This window comes from Struthio camelus, chromosome 4, assembly GCF_040807025.1.
Source record: "Struthio camelus isolate bStrCam1 chromosome 4, bStrCam1.hap1, whole genome shotgun sequence".
NCBI classification, from domain to species: Eukaryota; Metazoa; Chordata; class Aves; order Struthioniformes; family Struthionidae; genus Struthio; species Struthio camelus.
Window position 1 is genome coordinate 16,678,716 of NC_090945.1, and position 15,379 is coordinate 16,694,094.

General features: G+C 37.1%; 1 protein-coding gene across 16 annotated transcripts in view; it reads left to right on the plus strand.

The window, feature by feature from the left end:
• The window catches only part of RAP1GDS1 (Rap1 GTPase-GDP dissociation stimulator 1), a 105,584-nt gene that overhangs the window by 39,419 nt on the left and 50,786 nt on the right, over positions 1–15,379 (plus strand). The gene's annotated exons all lie outside the window — the stretch shown is intronic.

The following is a 15,379-nucleotide window of genomic DNA, read 5'->3' on the forward strand; positions in this document are numbered from 1 at the left end:
GAGCTGTTTGCTAATTCTGGTTAAAAGGGGCATAATTTGCCGTTCACTTTGTAATGTATTTTTCCTCACACTTCTGATCACATATTTCTTATATCCAGTTATTTCAATTAGCAGAAATAGATTGGGTATCCAAAAACAGTCCAAACTGACATACAGTATGATAACAAAAATAACTCGGTAAGAATGGAGCAGGATGTCTTTTGTTCCAAAAGCTATAGAGTTTGTCCCCACTCCCTATAGGCAGACAGGTATTAGAAATGAAGGTGACAATTTATAGGACTTTTCTAACTGTCTTATCACTTCAGATGGTACTAGAGAAGACTACGTACCATTTCAGTGCAAAGCGCTAGGATAGATACAAGCTCTGAATTAGAATTTTTCTTTAAAACAAATGTTGGTCTTTTGTAAATAACAATCGTCTCAAAAAAACATGCTATTAGTAGGTCCTGTTTCATCCCCGTTATGTTGTTCTATAAAATCACAGCCTTTGGCTTTGTTGGTGTAAAATACTTCACGAGGTTCTCACAATAGAAGTTTGGGCCCATTCATATGACATCCATCAAGATGTCATATGGATTATAACAGTCTCTGCATTTAATGGTGCTGGTTTTTTCATTCCAATTATTTTGCAAGATATTATCCAGGAGATAATAAACTATTTGTTTTTTTTAGACCAACATATTTTTTAAAATGATAAATCCTTTTTGTTACGGGTTTATTTATAAGTATTTCCAGTGCTTTTACCCACTGGACAGTCTCATACTTTAAAGATACGTAGTAAGAAAAAAAGTATGCAAAATGATGAAGCACTTTGTGTTAATAGCAGAGTTTATCATTTTGCCTGTGAAAGTCACATAGCTGTGTCCCAAGACAAGTTTAGCAGATACACAATGATTTTGACTAATGGATAAACAAACATACCGATTCTTCCTTGCAAGCAGATGACTCTTCTGTCTCGGTCTACGGCTCAGCTCTGCCTTCTTAAATCTTTTCTCTTCTGCTCGCATGACTGTCAAAACAGATAAGCAGATTATTAGGACTTTGAGCTATCTCTTTTAGCTAGTTCAAAAAATTTCACCATAATCTCCCGACAATTGACTCTGTTCTTTGGGCGTCAGTCAGTAAGGTGAATATAACCTCGATGAACTGTGATATGTTATATATGTAAACATCTTTTCAGCCATCTATGATTGTGGTAGAATTGGATCACTCCACTTAAAGGGTACTATGCTAGATTCACAAGAGGCAATAAATATTCTTAAATACAAGTACTTTAAAACTCAGTTCACTTTGCTCCCACTACTCTTCCCACTTTTCTCACCTGCCACTGAACCTAGTTTCTCTTTTTTGCCATTTCTTGTAACCATTTTCCATCAGGATGTTTTCTGTACCCTCTCTTCTTATAATAAAAAAAATATTTCTTATAATAAATTTTTCCTATATTGTAAGTTTTACCATTCTTTCCTTACATGTTTTCCTGCCTAGAAGATCATCATCTTATCTGTCACCTATTCATTTTCCCTGCAACAGTTTCTTAGACATAGTGACACTGCTCCCCAGTGCACGGGTTAGGCACTTCTCAACTCTAAAAGGAGGTCAGGAGAATTAATTTCCAGTGGCCACTGAGATTTTCCTATGCTGAAACTCCTTTAAGTGGGTTGCCCTCAAATGTGGTGCAGTTTGGAATACTTTTCCAGGGTAGCCAAAAATCAACAAATACATGATAATGTTCAGTCATTGCTGACTTGAGCAGACTTTTCACTGGGTACTTGAAGTAGAAAAATCACTATCACCCTTTTTTTTTTTTTTTAATTATTCAAGCCATTTAGTTCCCTGAGTGCACCTTGAACATGTCAAAAAGACACATCACATTAGAACCTTGGTCAGCTGCTGGAGGACATATATAGATTCTAGTCTTATTTGAAAGAACAAAGCAGCAAGTTGTCCTCCATAATGGAGAGAAAAGGTTCCAGCCTTGGCTAATTACACCGACGCTTCCATTTTTGTGTGATTAATTTTCTAGTTTGACAGTATCCACAAAGGAGAGGATAAATTTTGTGATACAAAGATTAATACTGTACAGCTATGAAGATGGGAGTAAGCGAACTTTGCCAAAGGTCAAATATGCATCCGAAGCTAGATAAGAAATGCTCGCCTAGCCCAAAAGCAGAGTTTGAAATGGCTTGTATTACAGAAATTATCAAAATAGATTTAAAGACAGTATATGTAATGATAAGCCAGTTAAGGGGGTGAAAAGAGCCAAAACAGCAAAAGGGTTTAGTCTAAAATAGCTCAGGAAAAATCTAATGGTGGTCTGATAATTTGGATATATTTTTCAAAAGCTTGGTGGTGATTTAGGAGTCTACCTATCAATTCCCTTTCAAGTGAATTAGACAGACTGGTACCTAAATTTTTCTGAGTCTCTTTGGAAAACAGGCTCTAGTTCTCAAGACAGTCTGATGTGTTTGAAAAAGTTTATTTGTAGAAATAAGGCAGATTTCTGTTTTAAAGTAAATTTGTGAGAACTGCAGTACATTCAAAACACATGAGATATTAATTGGTAAATTGCATGTCATTAATTGTTTTAACAAATAGTTACAGCATAGAATCAACTTTTCAAACACCACAATCTCTTAGTTGTTATTGGTCTATCAATATTACAGCTGCCCGTCCTTTGGCCAAGCAACTAATGTCATTTCCCACAGTTCTCATCCATTCAGTTAATTTTAATATGTGGATTTTTTGATCAGGTGCAGTGTGTTTCAAGTGTATGTGTGTGTGTATGTGTGTATATATACATAAACACAAATATATACACACTTACAGAGATACCTATATGCATATCCATATATGTGTGTCTATGTATATAGACATATATATATCAAGCAACCTTTAGGGCTAAATGATCACAAATGTTGGATACCATTAGCGAACAGTAATTTCACAGAAAGCAAACAAAATTTTTCATTGTTAGATAAGAATACATGAAGCAATGACAAAGCAAGACCACACGACAGAATGGCCTAAGAGGGGAACTCTGTACTCTTTAGAGAGCATAATTTAAACAATTTAAAGTCAAATATCCAACCAGAGATATACAAATGTGATCTTTTTTGTGAAACAGTTTTTGATACTGTCAATTCAACATTTTTCTCTTATCTAAATTACTGTTTAAATAAATTGATTTGCTTAAAATGAATTGGAGAACCAGTGAGCAAAGATGCACTATCATCTAGTTTCTCCCAGATTTTTCGCCTTCGGAAGACTCAACAATGAGCCGTTACTAAAACAAATTTTAAGGGACTAATAGTCAGGCTTTTTTTTCTTTCCTTTTTTTTTTTTTTTTTTTTTTTTTTAAATCTTAAGGGAATTTGCCAGGACTGTTCCAAAGCCTGTTCATACTGTACAGACTGTCCCCAGAGTGCATGGAATAACACCATAATGATTGATTCGTAGCTAGTCTGTTCTTTTGAAGGTAGAATTAAATAATGTCTAGGTAGATAACGTGGAATATGTTTTATATGGGAAAGTTCCATTTCTTATGTCTCCACATAACGTTAAAATAACAATGTTAACATTAAAATAGCAATGTTTTCACCAAAGAATCTTGAAAGATAGATAAAAGGCAAGATTATGTAGTAATAATTAGTAATCCAAGTATAATAAATTATATATTAACCATAACAAAGAAATAATTTTAATAAGACTTCTGAAGTAATTATTCTGCTTTCCTTTAGTATGTTCTCATGTGTATCACTATATTAACGAAACTGCAATTCTGATCATAGTTCAGTAAATCATCATATTGGAGTAACACTAGATAAATAAGCCATGCAAGGAACAGAGTATGTTTTAAGAATCTTAGAGGTCTGATTTCATTGTGAGTTTGTGGTGGTATCATAAATCACAGAACTTTGTTTTATTCACTTCATTAAGACTTAGAGATGGAAATACTATTTTAACTTATATAAAATTTTTTCTATTTAATTAATATACTAACACAACCCACTCCTGTCCACTGCCAACCAAAAACCCCAGTCAAACCCAAAGTTAATGTAGTATTACGATTGTGACACAGGAAATAAAAATGTATCATTCCCTCAACTTTTACTTGGATATATTGCATGTGTATATGAATATTTCCGAGAGTATTATGCTGCTTTTAATTTCTGACTGCATGCGTGCCACGGAGTTGTGGCTGCTGCGGAACATAAGTTAATTCCATTCGTCTCTAACAATGCAAGGACAACTGCAGTTTCACCTGCTTCGCATACAATCTTTTAACCTTTCAGTATGTTAAAACATTACAAATTATTTTCCTTCAGTACCTGTACTGCATACCATATAGAAAGAGATTGCAAAACTGTGATGAATGTTATGGCTCCGATTTCTTTTTACATAATATGCTATTTTTTCTTTTGTTTCTCACGCTCCTTTTGACAGTCAATCTTTTGATAATCCCAAACAGGTTGTAGTGCCCTGGAACATGATACTCGCTGTGCAGCCCTCTGAGCTATTCTGCTGTTTGTTATACCCATCAAATTAAGGCATTTACATACACACGTGCTCTACTAGACAAGGGTGACCCAAGTAGTTTGCTGAATATGATGACTACTGGTGAATATCTATCTGGCAAGCCAAATTCAAATATTTTTAGCTACTATTTGTCTACAGAGATATTTGCATAGCCCTCCACATCCGAGACCCAGGTGTAAAAATTCTGCACAGATGGTTTCTTTAGGAAACATTGTTTAGAGAGATGTTTATCCCTATTCATGCAAATATTTTAGTTCTATCTGTCACCAGCACTTCTGGCTGATGCCAGTCATATATGGCTATGGGGACTAGCTAGAGGCACAGGATAAGACTAAGGAGTTTAGGATGAAAGAGGCAACAATGAAACAGGAATCAGAGAAAAACATGCAATAGAACGCTTTAAAATAACAAGAACATACCTTATTTGTAGGACTTCCTTCAGCATTCCCAGTGAAGTCAATTGACATAACTGAGATTTGCCCACATAAGGCCAGCTGTAGTGAAGACATGCAGCAACCTGAGTCTAGATACCCAGCTACTGTAAATCAGCACAGCTCCATTCACCTCAGTGGATCTTCATCATTCACATAAGCTGACCACCATACTTCTTAAAAGGAAAACATGAATGCTTGTCTCTCTCCACCTGTCAAGCATTAATCATCCCTAAACTGCTAAACTTTCCCTATTTTCATTTTTTAAAGGGAGCCTGTGGGCAGTGTCAGCAGCAAAGAAATAGAATCAGTCACGCAGTGAATGAAATACTGCTTCTACAGAAGCAGGAGGAGAAACTCATATGTTGCACGTGTTTTCTTTTAAAAACTATATATTAAACAAATGACTCTATTGCCTGCTCTGTGCAATTTGTATTATTTCTACATAGGCATGGCTTAGCGTGTTACAGTTGAGAATGAATTTTGCTAATCCTGGAAGCAGGCTGTAATATGCAGAATTATAATAATTAGAAAAGGCAAAAAAGGACGAGGAATTGCTTTGTCACAGAGTTCAGTTCTGAGGTTCTACAGGTTTTTTGTGATTCTGCTCAGAAAAACAAGTATAGGATCAACTGTGCATTACAAACTGAAATTTAATTTGATGATTAATACAATAGAATTCCTTATATTGTAACCTGAGACTGGTTTACAAACATGATTTTTTGGGTTGTTTTCTCCCCCCCCCCCGCCAAAATGAGCTAGAGAAATAAGCAGCTTATTTTGTAGTTGCTTTATAATAATTTCTGTAAAGAAAAAAATAAATAAAAGTATGCTGAAAAATGCACAGGAGGAAACTGGGGGAAGGAGAGCTCTGCTAGATGAATCTGGATGTATTTTTCACCGAGAAGTGCTGCTAAACCTTCACCCAGCATTCACTGCAGAACGGGGAGCAAGTTCCCTCCTCCCTGGCACTCAGGCTGCCCTCTTCCCAACACAAGAACGTCAAATAACTGTCTGCACCCAGGACCATCTGCACAGGGGTCATGGCCGTTCTTATGGTATAGTTAGGAAAGCTGTAAGTTTGCTCTGATATTTTTACTAAATTTCTGCCATATTTAGCAGCTTTGAAATAAAAGGTCTATTTGTTTTGGTTTTTTTTTCCATGAGAACTTATAGAGGAACCTTTTCTGAGCTATTTACATCCTGCCCCTATTTACGGGTGGAACTGAACGTTGCACTAATGATACAAGGGAGGTAGATTTGTTTTCCTGACCAACAGAAATCCTCAAAGTAAATACTGTAGTAAAATGACAGTATTAAATACCAGCTATAGTGGCATCATTATACTTGGTAAATTACTGAAGATTACTACTTTTTGATGATGTTTTCTGTTTTGGAACCAGAACCTATGTTATAAGAAAGAAAATAATTACTTGGTTTAAGAGTTTTCGTTTTTAAAAGCGCATATTACAAATACTACTTGAAGCTGTGAAATTACACGAGGAGTGTAAAGAATGACGTTGGATTACATTGTTGTTACTGTAATTCAAAGGACATACTAGTTAGGACTCAATTTGTTCTAAAGAAAAAGACCTGTGATACAATGAGATAGATGATGAATTCATCAATTTCTGATTTTATCGGCTCAGCTATTTTGAATTTAGGCCTTAATCAATGGAAGGTCAAACAGGGAAAAATATGATAAAGCATAACCTGTGCTTTGCAGCATAGAATCTGTTTTGTTAAGAAAGCTTAGAAAAAGGAGGAATAAACCAGTTATGTACTGGAGAAAAATACACTAAAAATTTATATGCATTTCTGATAAAAAGTAGTGAATACTATATTTTTGATCTCTTGCCTATCAAAATAGTGTAATTTTACGTTAGGGCTATATACTATTGGATTTTAGGAGCAAAAGCTTAATTGTATCGTACAAGGAAGTAAAATAGAAAATAGTATCAGCAATCACTTCATACCATTATATACCGATTTATACCTCTCTGAGCTGTCTCGTAAATATGATGCCTATGAAAGAAATGCAGTTATCCTACGATCCACAAGAAGTGGTCCACAAGAAAGGACTTCCTGAGAAGATGAAAATAAGGAAGAAGAACAGGTTTTCTCTCAAGTAACAGGCTTTCTCGGACACAATTATTACAGTAACCAAAAGAATATGATTGCTAGTCCAGACATGCCGTGTGTCAGATACAAGAGGTTATAGCAGACCTAACCCAGATTTGACAGATGAGAAATCTGAAAATCTGCTGCGAATGTTATTTTTAGCTCTGATACACTCAGGGTAAGAGGCTGAAAATGCCCACTAATCCCAGACTTCAGCACCTGGCTCTGAAAAATGTCTGGCACATAACTGAAATGCAGAGGCTAGCACGTACCTGTCAAAACAAGCTGACGGATTTCCTTTCCGTTTAGCTTCTCTTCATCAGCTGTGTGTCAGGTCAGTCTTTAAGAACAACTAGTAAATATACATGGGGCTAAGTTTTTAAAAACAGTTTCTAATTTGAAGTTGCAGTTTTACAGTTGCAGATTTTTGCGAGGGGCTAAGTCTGTAGGTTTGCACATTTGTAAATAAAAGTGCTAGTAGTATCTGAAGGAAGATTACACCAAAAAATGCTTAAGTGAGAGGCCAAGACCCCATTTTCAAAAAGGATTTAGAAAATTTAAAAAAGGATTTAGAAAATTTCAAAATCATTTAAAGTTCAGTGAAGAAGATTTAAAATAATTACATTTACATTGTAGATGTGATTGGCTAAGATGCACAGTGTGGTATTTGTTAAACTCAGCTGGGAAATGGTAACTCAAGGAACCATCAAATGACGCATGAAAATTTTAACTTCATGTTCGAAGCTGCAAATTTAAGGGTTATTCTAAGACTTCTTTGGCATGTAATATATTTTTCCCCTGTGATGAACAGTTACTTTATACTATTTTGTTTTGCCACAAAACATATGGCCGTATACTCTAGCGCTATTTTCTTTGAATATCTCAGTGTTGCATCACGGAGGATAACGTTATGTTACGAACTTCCTGAACGACTGCTGGCAGGCGTCTCCATTATTTCCTGCGCTTTCTTTCATTTATCGCGTTGAGATTATCTGCTCAGGCCTCCTACTGACAGCTTCTGTTCAGGTTTTCTCTTGAAAGTCACCAGTGGGTTTTCTCAAACCAGTTGGTTCCCATTTGACGGCATCACGGAGGAGGATGTGTTAGCATCTGGAACTCATGAGAAAATGTTGGATTTCAGTCGAGATTGCTATTTGCTGATCTCTCGCATTCCTTTACTGGTGATGAAACTTTCCATCCAATGCCCAGAATCTTCTGTAGGCACTTGCTTTCAAAGGCATCGACTTTCCTGTCTTTAATGTTTTGGTAGATTTCCAGTTCTCACAACCATATGTTAACACAGAGGTTATATTTGAGTTGGAAATTCTTGATTTTATTCTGTTCTTTATAGCTGTGATTTCCACATGCTGTTGAGTTTAAGTACTCATACTCTTCCTATGTTTGGTGTTACTTTTTCTGATCTCCACTAGGCATGGAAGACAGAACAGTTCCTGCACTACAGCAGCAAAACAATGGAGAACTTAGAAATAATTTTTGTAATTGATAAATTTAGATGACAACTAAAAAAGTTTGCTTCTCTCTGAAATTCATCAACTGTTCTACTGCCACTATTAATGCCTTTGAGTTAGGAAAAGAAATTTAACCTATTTTTGTCTGTTTCCTTTTTGTACGTTTTTGGCAGCTCTGCACACATAATCGTTGGCAGATCAAGTAAGCATCTATGTGCTTAACTTTTAGCACATCAGAGTACCATCTGATTTCAGTGAAATTTTGTACCTGTTTAGCACCTACAGGATCAAGCAGTAGTCATTTCACATTTTGTTTCCGTGATTCTCTCACATGTTAATATGAAAAACTTGTTATCCTCACCTCCCAAATGTAGAAAAAAATAGAGCCTCTTGTCCTAGAGGAGGTATTCTAAGATATAAACAGTACCTGAAATCACTTTCCTTTTTTTTTTTTTCTTCTATTGGCTAGGCATTTTAAGCTCACGCCTTTCCCTTTGAGAAACGTGGAGAACAAAACCCCTCTACGTTCCACAGTTTGCTCAAGCAAACCTTGCCTTAAACACCATCAAGCTAGCCTTTTCCAGTTCTGAAGAGAACGTTTGAGGAGGACGAGAGTAAAAGGAGGTTTCTCCCTTCCGGTAGATTTTGATTGGGCAACACTGCTTTCACTGTCTGTGAATTCTTGCCCAGTGTTACAGGTTAAAACAATGCAAAATGAACCACCTGTAGGCTGTATTCTGATGCTCCCATGTGGGATTAACTTTTGGCTAATGTTGTTTCACACAAATAAAGTGCAGTCAGCATCCCAACACAGATTTAATACACACCACTAACAAGTTAGCTCTATTAACACTGGCCAGTGCACAAGTATATCATGATAGCACATTACAAGTGAGCGTGTGGACAGTGATATCAATTCGATCAGAGGCCTATGAATCCACTGGATAACTAGCAGAATTCAGTCCAATGTCAAAAGGCATATCCCTACGCCTTTTTTAGCGACAGTCTCCCATCCAAGTAGATTTTTGCTCTTATGAGAGCCTCCCAAGGCCCGCCCACCAATAATCCCCACTATATGTCACCCACATGTGATCTTAGGGGGAGAGGCAATGACACCCATGGGTTTATATTATGACACAGCAGCTCTGCCTGCGTGTTAGTCCCGATGTGCAGCAGAAAGTCCCAGGTTGAACATTCAAACAAGCAACAGACATTTATGGTGTACATCCATGAAATGGAAATACATAGATGAAAGCTAGAATCTCATCCCCCCTCGCCAAAAAGACAAAAACAAAACAGTATTAGTGCTGATTATCTTCTATAATCTATAATTATCTGCTGGAATGAAAACTATCCAATGGCAAAATGGTGGCTTTAGCCTGTGACGCAGATTTTACTACTTTACTGGTCCTAGTTTTTCCAGGAAACTACTAAAATATTAAAAGTAGCACTGAGCTGCTTGTAGTACATAGGAGACATGAAGTGTTGTCTGTTTAGCAGCTGCTAAGCCTTGATCCTGCTTCTTTGGACTTCAGTGGTGCAAGGATAATACTTTTAATCTGTCTACTCAAACCAAGGGAGGGAGAGGGAGTAGAAATGAAGAAGAGATGAGAGTAAGAGCGGGCGAGTAATGATAAAGTAGCGCATAAGATTTTTAGAAGGGCAAAAAGAAACGGGAGAAGGGAAGGTCAGATTTAAAGATAATTTTGAAAGAAAAACAACTAAATGCAGCTATCTAAGCTGTGAGAGATGCCATATCTTTGTAATTCCCGCAGCCTTCCGGAGCAGCTGCTTATACTCAGCACCTGTATTGATTTAGCTTAGTATATTATAGAATACTGTAGTGCATATGTTCAGAGCACAGAATAAAGATAGTGAAAGTGATATAAATAAAGGTCCCGATTCTACAAACATTTGGATATATGCTTACCTGTAAGGACAGAGATTCTTACCTTTAGGTAGTGCCTAAGGTACTAGCTGAAGAGGCCTACTTATATATGTAAAGCTATGTACGTAGGAAAGCATTTGCATGTTCAGAGCCAAAATGTGTACACTGTCTTTTTTCAATTCCTTTGTTTTGGGTCACCATCAGTCTTGATTCTAACAGACTATGAATCACATGAGTCAAGGAAAGCATGTTTTCTTCAAAGGTATATTTCCAGTTTATTTCTCAATACACTGACTTCACTGAGCATCATCTAAATCTGGTCTTCTTGATGAGGGATATAATGCAATAAAAAGTAGAACAAAAAGCATAATGACACCATTATTTAGCTTTTACAATTGAGTTATAGTTCACAACATAAATATTAATAGAAATCAGTATAACATTTAACATAATAACATTTTGCATGACGAAAAATCATTTTGATTGGCTTGGATGCATACTGTCCAAGTCCAATGCTCACATAAAGTGATAATTAATTACAGGTGAAATAATTTTTTTTTTTGACAGGAGCATTTTCACGTAGAGGAATAGTTTAGTTAAGAAAACAAAGATAGTACGTAAAACTCTAAGCAAGCTTTTATATTCTGCTGCGAGGGAGTCTTAGCCCTGCTTTGCACTAGAGAGGATGGAAACCACCTTGATACAGATGCTATTTCTCCTGGCAAAAACATTCCTTTCCTACAGCATCTTATACTATGTCTCTCAAAAAGTAACACTACCAACAAAACACACTTATTTTCATTTTTGTCTAGCTTTTGCGTCATTTGCATGTTTAGCTGCATCAACAGAAGGGCTTTTGCTGGTAGGAAACTCTCAATACCAGAAAGAGAGCACACCTTACACCAGCGTTCTCAAAGTAGCAGGAATTTCTAGCGCATCTCTGATGTTGATAATCTCACATAGAGGAGTCAGAGATTCGAATCTAATTAGGCCAGCTCAGCCATTTAAGGTTATTGCCTGACATTAAGTTTAAGTTTACCTTCGTCAAACGTGTTTCGGAATCCTGATGCGTTTTTTACATGGAAGGAATTTTGTCTCAAATATCACGGTATAAAGCGTTTCTTCTCTTTGCCACAGAAGGTTGCTTATTGCATCTTAGCTCATGAGGCTGGTGCATTTTCATGGCACTGTATACACATAATCCAGGAATGTTTTATGGTAAGTGCTTTATATATTATTACAGCATACCTCTTTAATTGGAACACACTAAATCAAGGTGACTGCTTTCTCTTGGACTTGTCTCCCTGTAAACTGGCTTAGCCTAATGATACTGAATGGTAATCACTGCTGCTTAGTGGGCTTATATTTTACATAAATTCCTCGTAATAGTGATATATTTAGTTACTGCCAAATAGTTAAATGATGTTTATCCAACTGTTAAATTCCAAATGCTATTCTTTGAATATACAATGTGCCAAATAAAGATTAATTATTATATATTCAAATAAAGATTAATTATTATATATTTTTTCTTCTCAGAAGACCTCAACAAATGCCAATTCCAGATAATAGAATTTAGAAATTTCTTTCTAGACTGCATTTTTGAAATGCAATACAGAAGCAAAGGAACAGATCTGTTCTTTACAAAAATTTGTATCGAGTGATCATGTAATTCACAGTTTTAGGTTTGAGATTTCATTCTTAGCTTTGACCCAGTCCCTTACGACTTACAAACACGATCATTTTTAAATTAGGCTTTTTCCTTAACCTGCTTGGCTGGCATAACTTTTTAAAACCATTATTCAAGGAACTTGAATAGAAAAAAGTTCTTTGTCTGCAGACATAATCTCAATAAGCATTGGGCAGAATTTCACAACACGCATTTGGGCTTGATTGAGAGCACTCTTAAGAGATTGCTTAAAAGGAATATAAAACATTTCCTGCATATATTGTGCACAGCTTTCAAATCTGATTAGATTTTTAAACTATATCAAATGCAAAAAAAGGATTTCACACTGGTGGTCTTGTGTTTCCATTATACAGATTGAAAAACTGAAGCACGAAGATACTTAAAGCTTTACCCAGTCCTATAATAAATCCCGTTAGTACAAACAATGGAGGAGGCAGATTAAAATGTCCACACAAGCTGAATATAAAAAGTAAAGCTGCTAATGGATGACAGAACTGCATTTGTACTAAAATGCCAGACCAGGAACTAAGGCAACTGAGGCACTAGTATCTGACCCTTTCAGCAACTGTGCAACCAAAGTGGTAACCTCCTGCAGAGGGTGGGTCAGAAAGGTGCAGAGAAAGCTAATACCTCAACTAAATCCACCAGACTTTATCTGTCAGGGCTCTAAACTAGATCCAGTTCAGGAAATCACAGAATCATTGCAGCCTCACTGTAATATGCTGCTTCATGGTGTGCTGTATCCATAAAAGTATTAATATGCGTATTTCCTCATAGAAGGCAAAGTTGGTATGTATGTTCATTAAGTTATTGCATTAGTGCCTGCAACAGACTATTCCGGGAGTGGGTCTCATCTGGAAACTCACTTTTATTCTTTGGATAGAGCTTTTGGAATATTTAATCAGTGGGGATCAGAGAACTCGTTGGTTGGTGAATCTGTCTCTCTCCATCTGTCCTTCCTTCCTTGTTAGAGCTGAGATTTTAATTACAAACATCTGTGCACTATCTCTGTTTCTTGATGAAAAATAGGAGTTGAAGTTGCCATGTTGCTGTTGGCAGGGACAGAACAAAGAGCAAACACCATGATGGAAATGCTCTCACTGCTAAGGGAGAAGCTTCCCTCCCTACCTCCTGGGGTCCAGTTTGAAGGGGAGGTGAAGCAGCAGCTTCTATTTGTGGCACGTGGGGAGGAACATGCCAACAGAAAGTCATTTTTAGGTATTTGTTTCTATATGTAAACCGTTTCTCCCTATAAATTATTAATTGAGGACTTTGTTCTGTAAAATAAATCTTGATAATTGGGATAGTCTTTTTGGTTAAGAAGCATTAGGCAAAATCCTCCTGTATTAGCAGTATGCTTTGTTGCATGAGATCATCTGTTTCACCGAGGCTTTTTACAACCCGCTTCTTTATGTTCCTGTAGTCAGACTAAGAGTCTCCATTTTGTAGTTTGGAAAATACAGTAGGAGACTCTGGTCAGACAGACAATGCTTCTTGAGGGAGGCAGTATACTGAGAGAGCATGAATACATGCTCTGGGTGAGGTGAACTGCTTTTACTGTGGTAGACAGGAGGACGTGACGATTAGAAAGATACCCCTTGCCCCCTTCTGCCTTCCGAAAGGGCAAATGGAAGGCTCCTTTCATGATATACGTGGCCCATCATTATTTATTCATGTGTTCATCCTCCTCTTTCTGATGAGGATACGTGTGGGAGGAACATCAGAAAGCAAAGATAATAGGAGGTTTATAAAACATTTTCAATACAATTTCATACAATATGTACATTTTTCAAAAGAATACCTCACAAACATGGTTTAATAATGAGCAACTCGTGGAGTTCCTCATTTACAGTTCTGCGGTGTGCCTCATTTCTCATGTAAAGCTCCACAACATGGGAATTATTGCGGCAGTAGGCTGTTACTACTGGTGCGTTATTTTAAACTCTTTTTCTGCTAGAATGCAAAATTGCTTGTACCACAAAACCATCTAATGGTGTAACTTAAACTCATTGTTCAAAGAGGACAAGAACAGTGCACTAACAGTTTTCTTCTGCTAGCAAGTGCAAAGCAGTAGCACTTCTGACAGATATGCCTTTCCCTTCTCTTCCCGCTCCGTGCCTTCCTTTGTGTGAAGATGGAAGAAATGATGCAGAGATGAGAAAAGAGTGAAACAGAGAAGAGTGAGATTTAACAGGAGATAGAGCTGAGAGGGAGAGATTGCAGAATTTAATTTGAGACACTCCTTGGATTTTTTTCCTACAGTGATTTCTGCTACTTAATTAAGCAGCCTGATAGCGCCGGTGCTCAGCTCTCCAGCTCTGATCCACGGCATTAAAGAATTTCCTGCCCACACCCTTTATTATTCTGACTTCAGGCACTACAAAAACCATGAAAAGCAAGGATACTGACATTTTAATCACCCTGCTTTGACATTAATAAGATTGTGGACTATGTGATCTAACATACTCTTTGTCTTGATACCTAGCACTATAAAGAGACATCTAAAGTTGCAGGTTTAACCTTAGATTCCACACCCCCCACCCCCCCACCCCCCAATTACGCTGCTCTGGCACATTACTGTATTGTATTGTGTGCAAAGGGACTGTTCCTAAGAGGTGTTATTACAGTCCTACAGTCTCTTTGCTTTGAGATGGTAGGCAGTGGGTGCTCTATAGGTGGGTGGGTGCATTTGAAGTCTGGACATGCACATACAGCAAAAGGATTTTTAAGTGTGGCACCCTCACATCAGGCTGCCTAGATTATCAGGTTTGCTTAAGCCAGAAATTCAACAGATTTGAAAGGGGATGGTCCCTGCAGTTCTGCTAAAGGAGTTAAAATGGTAGGCAAAAGTCAGCTTTTTAGCCCATGGTTAATACTGGCTGTAATTCCCTTTTTTCTCCCTTATAGAAAGCGTGGGAATAGATTATACGGTGAACACTTAGCTTAGATCTTTCTTGCACCTATGGAAACGTTGTTTGGAAACGTTGTTTCAAACGTTGTTTGAAACTTGATCCAACTACAATTGACAACAAATTGTAACAAAATAACACTTCAGTAGAGGTTTTTTTTCTAATGATTTAGTAGGGAGCCCAGAATGAAACTAGCATGCAGCAGACACCTATCCTTAACAAATAATAATACCTCTCGCGTGCCTACCTGCACAAAACAGGAACCCAGCTAGGCCTTCACCAGCACCTGTGAAGAGAACAGATGAAGAGAAGAATTGAGAGTTGTCTATGCTGGA